Source organism: Cucumis melo, chromosome 5 (genome assembly GCF_025177605.1).
Source record: "Cucumis melo cultivar AY chromosome 5, USDA_Cmelo_AY_1.0, whole genome shotgun sequence".
Taxonomy (NCBI): Eukaryota; Viridiplantae; Streptophyta; class Magnoliopsida; order Cucurbitales; family Cucurbitaceae; genus Cucumis; species Cucumis melo.
Window position 1 is genome coordinate 18171351 of NC_066861.1, and position 13559 is coordinate 18184909.

The following is a 13559-nucleotide window of genomic DNA, read 5'->3' on the forward strand; positions in this document are numbered from 1 at the left end:
ACCGGTCTCATTTACTATCTTTTGATTTTTCATGGTCTTGTGTAGGTGAGGACCTACAAAAGCCAATTAAGGAATTTCATATCGTGTGCGGTGGTGTGAAACCACATGGTGTGATGGAGTAGTAGCTCAACTTGAGAGTATTGTCTTTCTTCTTGAAGGATGACGCCAAGGATTGGCTGTTTCTCCTCCATACCAATAGGATTGAGTGGCTACTTGAATTGAATTGGAGAAACTTTTTTGGAAAAGCTTTTCCCTGCTTCTCAAACTGTTAGAATCAGAAAAGGAGATTTGTGGCATTACACACTAGTCAATGGTGAGTCCTTGCATGGGTATTGGAAGCACTTTAAACGTCTCGCAACAGTTTTCTGCATCATCAGAATTTTGACGCACTCTTAATACAGTAGTTCTATGAGAGGCTAATATCCAATGATAGGTATAAACAGATGTAGCTGCAAGAGATGTCTTGGTAAATAAGCCCCTACGCAAGGCATTCATCTCAAGCATGGTGATGAACACCCAAGAGTTTGGGACCAGAGATCATGTCCCTTTGTCCTTTACATCTCGCATTTTCATTTGCTTCTTATTTTCACTTTTTATTTTTTAATCGTGAGCTAATTGATCTTTTTTAGAATTCAAATATGTAAATACCCTACATAAGAAATAGAAATTAGCTTATCATGAAAAATTAAAGTAACTTTGGTTATTCAAATAGACTGTTTGCTTTTATTAAGTTTATTTCCTAGCATTAGTTTATATATATAAATGATAAATTAGTACACAAGAGTTGAGGCTAATATCAAAGGATGGATCATTTTTAAATATAATAAAATAAATTAAAATATTTACGACATATAGTAAATTTTTAGATTTTATTAATGATAAATACTGATAGACTTCTATTACTGTCTATTAATATAATCGAAAGAAGCATATCAATGTTTATCAATATCTATCATTGATAAAATTTGAAATTTTGCTATATTCTATAAATATTTTGTTTAAATAAAAGCTTATTTATCATTAAATAAAAGCTTATTTTTAATAAAAACAATTTAAAAGGAAAAGAGCTCGGACATAATTGTTTTATCACTAAATATATATTTCATTTTTATATCACATATTTTCAGTGTATGAATCAACTTACAATATAAAAGTTTGTAATTTATTTTAATATGCAACCATTAGTCTTTTTTATTCTAAGTGATTTAAAAATCGTCAAAGTATGAGAGCACACGATACAAAAACAAAAATATAATTGAATTACAATATTTTAAAAAAAAATTGAAACATGCTTGACAGTTTTTAAATGTCATAAAAAAATAAATTCTTGACGGTTATTAAATGTCATGAACACTCATATTGTTTACGGTTTTAAACTATCATGAATACTCGTACTCTTGACGGTTTAAGACGATTATGAACACTTATACTCTTGACGGTTTTTAACTGTGTCATGAAAATTTATATTCTTGACGTTTATAAAATGTCAATATTCACTATTCTTGACGTTTTTATCAACCGTCAAGAACTTCGACTTTCTTGACACTTGCAATAAATCTGTCAAGAATAAGAATTCTTGATAGTTTAAATACGCCAAGAGGATCTATTTTTGTAATAGTGTGTGTTTTTGTAGTAATGTGTGAGATTAAAAATTTGAGTGTAATAAAAAATGATGAGACCCCAATTAATTTCCAAATTTTGTAAACTCTATCAAATCGCAATGAAGGATGTTCGACAATTCTTAGTTTTCATTTCTTGATCACGATTTTACAAAACTTGGTACGCCAAAATGAATTTGAGGGCAACGAATTAACGTTTTTCCTGACTCAAGTGCTTCTGTTTCATGAGTAATTGTCTTTTGTGATAGACCATATTAATTTTCTCATAGAAGCAATACATCATCCTCAAAATTCAATGAACAAAATATTATGTGGAAATAAATCAACCTTGAACAAGTTTACAATAAAAAGGGGAGAATTTTACGAGAGAAAAATGATTATGGAAAAAGTTTTGTTGAAAAAAAAATTAAACAATTCGATGCGTGTATTTATAGACTATTCGTGTTCATTTGAACGGATTGTCGCATCTCTTTTTCAAGTTGATTATTTTCCAAAAGATACCTTCATTTATGAAATAGTGCAACTTTACATGAATGGATACATAACATTTATTCCAACAATAGTACCTCCATAAATGGTAAATCGATAATTTTAGATAAAAAGGAAAAAAACATTCAGGATTTTTCAATGAAGAATTGGCATCGAACTTCAACGAGTTTAAAAAAAAAAAGGAAAAATATTTTATGAGAGAAAAAATGATTACGGAAAAAGTTCTGTTAAAAAATATAAAGCAATTTTATTTTGATCTAAGAGATATGTTCATGGATAATGAGATACTATTTAATTCAACAAGTAGCATTTATTAGCTAGGTGCATTTTTCTACAAAATCTTTGGAGAGATAACAAAATTTCTAAGTGACTAAATTCTATATCTCATAGTATTGTTTACATATATAATCAAATTCTTAGTGGACCTCTAAGTGAACCACTTTTAAATTTTAATTAATCTATCAGTTTGTCATTTAGTTTACACCCAAAAGAAAATATTAAAAAATATAAAGCCCCCCAATTAGATAGTTCACCTAAGATTCCCACTCAATTAATTGAACCTAATTACATTTTTTAAAAAGAAACTTTTTTTTTTTTTTTTTCATAATGGTCCTTCAATAAAAAATGATCGTGTAGGCCTCACACGTACACATATCCAAAGAATTCTCCCCCTTCCCTTATATATACAAAACACACGTATGAACTCTTCACAAAGACTCTAACCTTTTACAAGTTCTTCATCTCTCTTCTGTCTCTCCCTCTAAAATATTTTTCTTAACATTTTCTCTCTTACTCGACTTCAAGACACAAACTATCGATGCAAGGCCGCAAGATATCGATTTTGAAAATCAGTTTGGAGTTTGAGCCATGGCCTGAAATCAAACGAAGACAAAGGTGAAACACATAAAATACCTCAACTACAATTGCGAGGACAATAATGGTCCTCATGGCAAGTCTAACGCTTGGCTAAAATATTTTTTCTTCGAGTATAACAATGATCTCTTGAGTTAGTTTCAAGTTGATCCTTCTTTTTTACTTGTAAGCACATATATATCTTTTGATATAGCTTCTACGAATTTTCTTTTTCTTTTTTCTCTTTTTTATTATTGGATATTATATTGAATTTACCTATATCTATCGGTTTAAGTTTTTGGATTAAATTTGATGATTTAAGATTATTCATGAATCAATGTTTGTGTTAACTCTGTCAAGATGTTAAAGGTAATATTCATGGAAGATGGGAGCTTTCACAGCATTTTGAGGAATAATCTCTTTTATTAGCCGGTAATTAAATTTATCGATCTCTTTTGTTTTTTCTTTTTTAATATTCATGTGGGGATGTTCTACATATGAATTGAAACACCATAAGCCCTCTCTGAGTATGTGGTTTGTACTAATTGTTGATATGTTTGGATGAGAGATTTTGAATCTCAGTTAGTGTTAGAAACACTTGGGAAGAAAAAAAAAGGGGATAAAGCAATATCAAATATATATAACATTGCTAATTAAATTATTTAGTGGAAGCTGTTGTTAAACATTTTTTTTTATTAAAGGAACCTTTAACATCTTATTTTGTTTAAAATGTTTGAACATCAACTACGTGATGTTTTCTTTTTTTTCTTTTTTTGAAAATCAATTTGTAAAAATAAGTGTGTTGGGTAACTAATTCAATTTTTTTAAAACAAAAATTTTGATTTTAAAATTGTGAAGGTGAAAAAAAGAAGCTAAAAAAGTACATTTTGTTTTTAAAAAACAGAAAACAAAATAAGTTGCCAAGCTTATAGTTTTTGTTTATAAAAAATAACAATTTTAAAATAGGATTTAAAAAACAAAAGAAAAAAAGTTGAAAAGTTTACCAATCTGTTTAGCAATATTTTCATTTATCTAAGTCATTTTCACATTTTGTATGAGCTATTCTTACAAATGAATTCAAAATTTGAGTAAAATTTTGAAATAACTCTTGTCTACTTACAATTATTTTCAAATTTTTCTTTACAACCATTTATAATACTTTTAAAAATCGTTTATGAATTTTTAATCAAGCTCTAACTATATTTTAGAACTATTGTTTTAAATCTTGATTTAGAAACAAAAATAAAGATAATTTATATTAGGTTAACTTTTCGATACCAAAAGTTAAAAATAAAAAGTTAGGTAGTTATCAAACTAGATGTAAAATGGTAAAAGAAAGAAGAAAGAAAAGAAAAGCTATTCTTTTGTTTCTTAAATCCGACAAGAAAAAAATCAAATGTTTTTTTAAGAGAAATATAAAATTATTGTAAATAAATGATAAAAACTCATGCATAACTTTTTTCGGAATTAAAAAAAAACAATTTTTTGGGACTGAAAAGAGTTAAGAACTTATTAATTTGGCTAAGTGTTTATGTGTAGGAAAATAGTGATAAAACAAACCCATTTTTTCCCAAACAAAAATGAAAATCAAACTATTATAAAAAAAATCTAAACAATTATCAAATCAGTGTTTTTTAAAATAATATGATTTATTTTAAAAAAATTTGTGCCTTGAAAAGTTGAATTTAATGAGGAGTAATTACATTTTGATATGAATGCAATCATTTTTTGTCATTGTCAATATTACTTTCCTATCAAATATTCATGTTTAGAAAACAATAATTCTTTTATCGATGCATATGTAGTCTAAATTGCAAAATCATCAAATGAAAGAATATGATGGTTGGGATATTTTGTTTGGATCTATAATTTATGATATTTAACTGACATTATAGTTTTATTAAACAGATCTAGAATGTTGGTCATTAACCGTAGTTTCGATTTTCTTTTTAGTTTTGTGCAATTTTTTCTATGTATGCCCGCTTGTATATGCACACCAACAATAATGGTGTAGTTTTTCCTTCCGAGTTCTTATTTTTACTAACTAAACGTAATTATTTAAAAACTATTTGATAATCATTTGATTTTAAAAAATGTAAAATACTACATTTATCTTAATGTGTTGTTTTGATATCTAATTTGTAGGACTATTATAAAAATGATGCCATGTATTAAAAATTTAAAAAAAAAATATATGTTTTTAAAATCTCTTTTTTATTTTTAGAGAATTTGGATGTGAATGAGGAGAAAGTTGTAAGAACAAAAGACAATTTTGAAAAACCAAAAAGGAAAAAAAAAAAGTCTTTATTATCAAGTGGGGTCTTAGAATAAGAACAAAATAATTAAAAAAGAACGAAAGAAAGAAATTGTAACAATAGAGAAAACCCTAACTCAAGAGGCCAAACGTTTCGAAGAGTTAGATAGGCTTAGATTGGGACGTTAATCCATGTGTTTGATGAAGAGGTGATCCCAAATCTATCATCTTATATTTTTTAGGAATTTCAAGTATGATATGCGTTAGTTATATGTGTAGGGAATCTAACACCTACTTCCTTTATTTGTTTTAATTAATTTCATTTCATTGAAATTTGGTCGTTGAGATGATTTGGATATTTGTTATGATATCTCATTGTTCCAAGAAAGTTTGGAGTATTACATTCAATTTTCCTCACTCAGATTATTATTCAGATTATTATATATGGTTGTGTGGTGATTGACAAAAGATGAAGTTCTCGTGTGATTCTACATTATTGAAAAATATATTATGATGAGTGGTAAACATTTAGGGTGTACTTTCGAGAACTAATGTGTGACGATACAAGATTCTGAAGATAAGATATTGATTTGCTATTCAAGGATGCTTGAGGTTGAGATTGCAACTGGTTATTCATTAAGGGGGAGTAATCCTATTACTATTATAATTATTATTTTTGTACAACATAGTTCTGATTGTTGAGTCAATCCATGGTCAGCACGTTGATTTATGTTTAGAGTGTTGTACCTCAATTATAACATTGTAATGATCAATTACTGCACGAGCAATATAATCTCTTATAATGGGTCTAAGACCCCCCAGATGTAGATGATGTGTCATCGAACTGGGTTACCAAAGTTTGCTATGTTCTTTATGTTTTTATGTGGTTCCGTGAGTTATTCTTTTTGTTATCAACTCTCGGTACAATGGTACAACAATTACTAAGTGTGTGTCTTCTCAATATGCCATTAAACAGTGGTTTTGGATAGTACCCACAATTGTTATACCTAATCACTGTGTCTTTCTTCTATTTATCACACAAATGATTTACCTAAAAAAAAATCGAATCTCCTCTTGGTGACCTTTTATTCAGGGTAAGCTTCGAGTAGATAGAAGACGGCCGCAATCCAACTAAACTCAAGTATTTTCCTTTATAAAATAACAAATAACTAACCACAAGATTTTATAGACTAGGGGACACAAGAAGAATGTTTAAAATAAGGGAATTCACCTTTAAAAATGATTACTTTAGATAGAGTTTGAAAATATATCTAATTGTAAATATTAAGCCAAGCATTTTACATTTGGACTTATGGTATGTTTGGCAAAATAAGTTTAAAAAGATAGACTCGTAGCAAAAACTTATTTATTTTTGCAAAAATGAAAAATAAATAAATAAATCAATCCCACGTGATACATTTGATATAAACCTGATATATCCGATACATCTAATACAATTGATACACCTTGGTACATTACTACACTCCATACACTACTAATATACAATTGGTGTACTAGTCTATCCACTTTGATACAGTTGATAAACCTCTGATATACACTTGATACTCTCCTAATAGGCATTTGATACTGCTATATATCTGATATACATTTGGTACACATTTGATATTCAATTGATACACACTTGAGGTACCAAATATTTGTATTTATGATAAAAGCTTTTGAATTTTTGTTAAAGAATTGGAAAATAAAAAAATATGTATTTATTGTAAAAATATAAACCACAAACACACATCATTATAAACAAAACTAAAATAATCTACCTCCTAAACAAAAATTATTATAACCCAACTATAATAGCATATAGAACTATAACATCTCACTTCTTATCCTCAAAAGCCTAGTAAAAAAGTGTTTCACTTTTTTTTTACCCTAAAGTTGATAAAGATCAACTTATAATTTGCAAATTGTCGCATTACTTGATTTACCCAAATTAATGTTATTAGACATATTTACTTCGTTGCTATTAAATTTAAAACCTTTAATATTTTTTCATTTTCAATGTTTATGTATCAAGTGTATTTCAGACATATTAGTTGTGTATCAAATGTGTATAAGGTATATTAGGCGTTTTAAGTATATATTATATTTATCAAGTGTATCATTTGGGTTGGACGAGTTGTTTTGTCCTATGTGCAAAATGGAAAAAATATGTCACTTGTAAATTCCTAATTCAAATTGTCACCTGGACTACAATATCTATTTATTATATATAAAATGAACCACTATGCCATGACCTTTAGTTTTGGGAAATTTTCATAAATATAACAAACTACTCAAATATTTATGACACAGTATAATAAAGCTTATAAAATTAGTCATTTTTTAAATATTTCAAGTTTTTGTTTCCATGTTTCTTCTCCTCCCTACGAATTTTTTATCGTTTTTCTTCCTTTACTCTTTTTTTTTTCCGCTGCGATTTCTTTCCATCATTCTTCTTTTTTTTCTCTTTCTTTCTATTTTTTTCTTTTTTTTTTTTCATTGTGTGCATCGTCTTTCTTCTTTTCCTCTCTTTTTTTATGTCATTTAGATTTGGGTAACCAAATCTGATTTCTTTCTATCGTCTTTTTCTTTTTTTCTTTTTTTTTTTCGTTCGCTGCATGCATCGTCTTTTTTCTTTTCCTGCTCTTGTTTAGATTAGGGTAACCAAATCTAAAAGATCGTGCATACATAATCTTGAAAAAAATTGTTTAGCAAAATCTAAACGATCGTCTATCAAATTTTGAAGAAAAAAATCGTTTAGGACCAAATCTAAATGATTGTGTAACCAAATCTAAACGATTGTGTAACCAAATCTAAACGATCATGTAACTCAATTGATTAAACGATCATGTAACCAAATTAAACGATAGGATTGAGAAAATAAATCGTTTAGACTTGGCTATCTAAATCTAAACGATCGTGTATCAAACAATAGCTAAATCTATTACGTGCGTTGTTGACGAGACATTTTTGATATTTTTCATTATGGGTTCATGAGTTTTTTCAGTTCTTAGAATTGTTCTATAGCGTAAATATTTTATCGTTTTATTATATTTTTCAAAGATCCCTTTAGTTTTTGTATTACGATAAAAAATTACCTAAAACAGAAGATTTATTAACGTGGGGGAGAGAACACCTACCAATAAACAAAATGACAAAAGTACGAAAAGTTGGAAACAAATTAAATTAAGTTTGGATAAGAAGTAGTTATTGGAAAGCTTGGATAAGTGATATATACCAGAAAATACACCTAAGTAAAGTAGTATATATTGAGAAATAATTTAAAAAAATAAAAGGATAAAAGGTAAAAAAATCATCAACTACATTAATGATCAAAATGATAAAGAAACAAACATCTCCAATGATTTTCCCAACCCACAAACATCTAGAGATCTAGATTTACCGTTATATACACACATAGTTTATAAAGTGAAAATTAAATACTTAATTGTAAAAGGTATAGATTTTGGATTTTTTTAAAAAACTAAACAAGCTACAAACTTTGAAATGGGGATATTATTTGTAATTGTTATCCGTTCATTAGACTATGAATTGTTTCGATTTCATCGTCTTTAATAACCTGTGTATGAATACTAGTATCTATACTTCTAAATCTTAGAGTATACAAAAGAATACACATCTTCAATAAATTTTCTAATACCCACGCATACAAAAAAAAAAAAAACTATTCATATCAGTATATACATGTTTATAAAATGATTAATACAATTTTAAAATGCACAATACTGGTATTTTTTAAAATTTAATTAGTTGCAAACATGAACAAATTGGTTAAAAATCAATCGACATAAAAACAAGTATGACGTAATTACGTGATTGAGAAAATAATAAGGTTTGAGTAAAAAAGATAAAACTGTATACCAATTTTGAAGGTCTGGAAGAGAGTTTGTTTGTGTTAGAACTCAAATTAAGATCTAGAACAAAGTTGAACCTAACAAAATAGCTAATTGAGCCTAATGTAATATATAAGCTATTTTGGCAATTAAGTATCAAAGAAAGAGGAGTGATACGCTACCATTTAACCTAAATACATGTGCAAAAATAAAGTAGATTGATAGGTTCCACCAAGATTTAAACTCGGGTTACTGGATTCAGAGTCCAATGTCCTAACCACTAGACCATGGAACCAACGTTTGTTCAAAGTAAATAATAAAATTTATTTTATCAGAAAAAGAACTAAACATTTCGAGATAGGAACTCATGTATGCAGCAACAAAGTATTTAATTTTTCAACTTTAGACCTTCTATCGACACCAGGAAAGTGGTGTCAATAAAGGGTTCCAACTCTCCACATTACTTCCATATACATCAAATTTGTAATCTAATATTTGTTTATGTACACACTGTAATATATATTGTTTAAAAATGAAGATAAATGTTATGTAATTTTACCTTAAAAAGTTAAAAATAATATGTAATCTCAAAGTTAATAAGGCTCCAATCTAATAGTTTGAAAGTTCAAAATTCTATCGAATATAAAAATTCAAGTCAAATTCTTTTATTCGTAAATATTTACAAAACAATTAAAATATTTTCCTAGATTTAATTGTTTATAAATATTTTATTTCGTTTCACTCTATTGAAAATATTCTTAAAATACTCAAAAACTTTGGACCAATTAAATTTAGTCCATCTAGTAGTCATTTCATAATTAGTTTATTTGACGGATATGTAAGATTGGACGGATTTTTTTTTTTTTTGATATTTAGAAGGGTGCTATTTTTTTTAACATTAGTTTTTGAAAAAAGAATTACTTTAACTTAAATAATAAGATAATTCATATCATTTTAAGTTTTAATTCTTGAAGTAACCAATAAAAAGTGAGCCAAACACTAATGTATGTATATTAATGGGTTTAAATATTAATTATATGAAATTTTAATATCTGGATTTTAAATATAATTAATGTATGTATATTAATGTACAGGATAGTTAATGTCTGAAATTTAAATATTTATGATCAATTTAATGATTTGTGGAAAGTAAAATTAAATAATTATTGTTCACACGAAATTTTCGAAGAAATTTGATTCGTGTAGTTGAGCTTGTGTTGATCTTGTATTTATGTTGATTCGATGTGATGTGGTTCAATCTCTAGAATTTGATCATCTAATTATCTCTCAGTTAGATGCTCATGCTTGATTTGGAAGCAGAGCATGTGATGTTCGCTTCAATCTTCGAGAATGTTTTTGAAGTTAGAGTCTTGAAAGAAAGTTGGAGGGTGTTCTTGAAGTTAGAATCTTGAAGAGAAGACTTGTAATCTTCAAAGGACCTTGAATCTTCAAAGGACTTTGGAAGAAAGCTTGTATCTTTAAAGGTCATTGACTTCAAGAGTTTAGCAGTCTATTATATGAATTTGGGTCTTATTTAATTTTGGGTTAAATTAAACTTATTTTTTGGCTCATTGAATTTTAGCTGAAGTAAATAATATTTAATTGAACTAAAATAATTAATTTGATCCAATTGTCATAATAAAGACATGACACCATTAGAATTGTCCAATTTATCTTTAAATTTAATTTGGAAAACATGTCAACTTTTAGTTAGTCCCAAATACAATTATTTTACTAAATGATATGTCAATTTGTAATTGGTTCCAAAATCTCTTATTCAACAATTATCATATCAATTTAATTAAATTCAATATTAATTAATTTACTAACACTTTAATTAATTAAATAATAAAAGGGAATTTAAGAAAAAATGACAAACTATTTAAATTCATAATATAAAACCACTAATTATTACACTCGATTTTCCTATGAAGTGTAAATATTTTGTCAAAGGTTCTCTTTGATATATAAAATAAAAAAAATAAAATAATACTTTTTAACTAAAAAAATTAAATTAGTACCAAAAATAATTAAATTAATATAAATTAATTAGAATATTGATAATCAACAATAATTATATTAGAGAATCAACTCAGCACAAAATATTAATGGATATTGTTTGAAATTTATTAAAAAAAATGAATAGTAAACTGGACAAAATATTCAGTATAGATAAAAAAATCAATTGTTATGAATTTTTATACTTAAGTGGTTTTTTTTTCTACAAATGATAAATAGTTTGTTTTTATTACTTTTGAAAAAAAAACCTTTATTAAATCTACATTATATGTTTAGATTTAAGAATTAATTATAATTTATAGCAATGAATAATTTATATCAATTTATAAATTACTTAAACTATATTTTTGTTGTTCTATCTTCCAAACATAAAAGTTTCACACTTTTGTAAGGGATTAAAAAACTCATGTTTCAAAGTTCTTCCAATAACAATATCTTGAATTTTAAAAAAGTGATAATGGGAAACGATCGAACAGTAAAACAAATAAGGGTTAAATGAGGATTAAGAGGCCAAATCCTGTTTGGATGAATTAAAAATGGATAAGTGCAGCTTCCAAGAAAATAAAATGTGGAACTTTTTGTTTGTTTGGTTTTCTAATAATTATTATATCCCATTGAAAAAGTTAAAATTGTGTCCCCCACCCAACCTCTAAAGAAGAAAAGGTTCTGTTCTATGATCTGTACATTTCTGTTTGTTAATGTGTTGAAATTTAAAAGTAAAAACTTTCTTTTTCAAGAAATAAATTAAAACTTAAAGGATAAGGATAATGATTCATAAAAGTCTTTAACTTTCAAAATTAGCAGTACTTTTTACTATTAATGTACCACATGCCACTATTTCTGTCGCACTTTGGTGGGAAAAGACGTCCAACTTCAAAAAGAAAAAAAAAAAGAATACTATTTTAAATAAATACCAATATAAAATATAACCCAAAGTCATTACCATTTCTTCTATTGGTTTTGTGACTCATCATAATAAGTTCATGAACACCCTAAAACAAAAACATTTAGTCACTCATCAATGCTACATACATTGCAACAACAAAAAAGTAGGGAGAATAAAGATAAAAAGACAAACTACCTCAAAACAATCTTCATTGTTGAAGTTCGTCAATCTCTTCTCGGTTTGCCCTTAAGATCTTTTAGAATCCCGACTCCAAACGAATCGATAAATCTCTTCCTCTATTTTTAGTTAGGCTAAAAAGTACTTTTAAGACTCTTTAACCTAGCTAGCACCATTGCACTATGTGTGTCCAAGTACGCCAAACACTTCTCATTTCCTATTTGTAACTCACACCGAGGATAAGGTGGCAACATTGCCTTACTTTTGTGCACCCTTTCGTCTTTCCTTCTCTATTCAACGTTTGTCTCGATTTCTTACTTTCTTGGACACATTTTGTCATTTTTAGCTCATTTTGGTTTTGAATCTCGATCTAAGAGACAACCTCTTGAATGCACTAACAAACGACATCAAATCATTAAATAAAATCATTAAAAATGATTCTAAATCTAAAAGAAATAGTGCACTATTAACGTATGTTTCACTACTAAATATTTCCGAAAAATTAACTTCGAATGGCCAGTAATGCATTGCATGCAATGCATGAACATTGCTCGAGGTTCTACAAATATAGGCATTTACACATTAATAGCATTATATATAAGCAAGTGAGATTAGAGGTCCTAAACTAGCTCATTTAGGAAGCTATGACTAGTTGGTATTGAAAACATCAAAGAGAGAAAGAGAGTTATGCTAACAACCTAGTTGAATTTTATGGTAGAAAAATAAAGGTTAAAATAACTCTTACTTTGTTGGAATCTATATCCTAAATATCAGACTTTGTAATAATTAACAGGTTATTTATTTAATAAAATAAAGAGTTATTTCCATTGACATTATTTAGATTGTATAATCTAATTTAATAAACTAAGATCCAAGCTTGTTTAATGTACTTTAACGATATACGTAGAGACATACAAGTGATTGATGACCTAAACTCTTATCCACTACTTCAATTAGTAAATGAGAGAAATCTAAAAGATATGTTCGTAGCCAAAGGTGAAGCAAAAATTAAAATGTCAATACAATCATGTTAAGAAATAGAAAAAATATTCTTTAATCGTCAGCTTCTCGTAATAAAAGTGATCGAAGTGGACAAATAAAGGAAAGAAGAAGAAAGCCACTTCTACAAAATCATAATGTGGGGTAGAATTTGATCCTTGTCTCTTCCATATTGTACTCCATTACCTTCCTAGAGATGATTAGCAAAAAAAAACAGCTCTTCAGTACATTGTGAAATATGAAGATATATAAATTAACATTTCATTGCTGGGTGTTATTAAGAAAAATTTCCAAATATGCAGGGTTGTTGAATGCATTGTGTCAAAAAAATAAAGGAAAAGAAAATACATATATTTTTTGTCCCCGATACTTCTATCCACAAGATTTTAATAATACTCAATTTTAGTTCT

The 13559-nt window shown here is 27.3% G+C and overlaps 1 long non-coding RNA gene and 1 other non-coding gene across 2 annotated transcripts; one reads left to right on the forward strand and one right to left on the reverse strand.

The window, feature by feature from the left end:
• The first annotated feature begins 2778 nt into the window (after nt 1–2778).
• On the forward strand, nt 2779–6159 carry LOC103485834 (uncharacterized). The gene is made up of 2 exons (XR_536949.3): nt 2779–3392; nt 5747–6159. It is a non-coding gene; the product is annotated as an uncharacterized LOC103485834 (long non-coding RNA).
• A 3132-nt stretch (nt 6160–9291) lies between these two features.
• TRNAQ-CUG (transfer RNA glutamine (anticodon CUG)) lies at nt 9292–9363 on the reverse strand. The gene has a single exon. It is a non-coding gene; the product is annotated as a tRNA-Gln (tRNA).
• Nucleotides 9364–13559: the final 4196 nt, after the last annotated feature.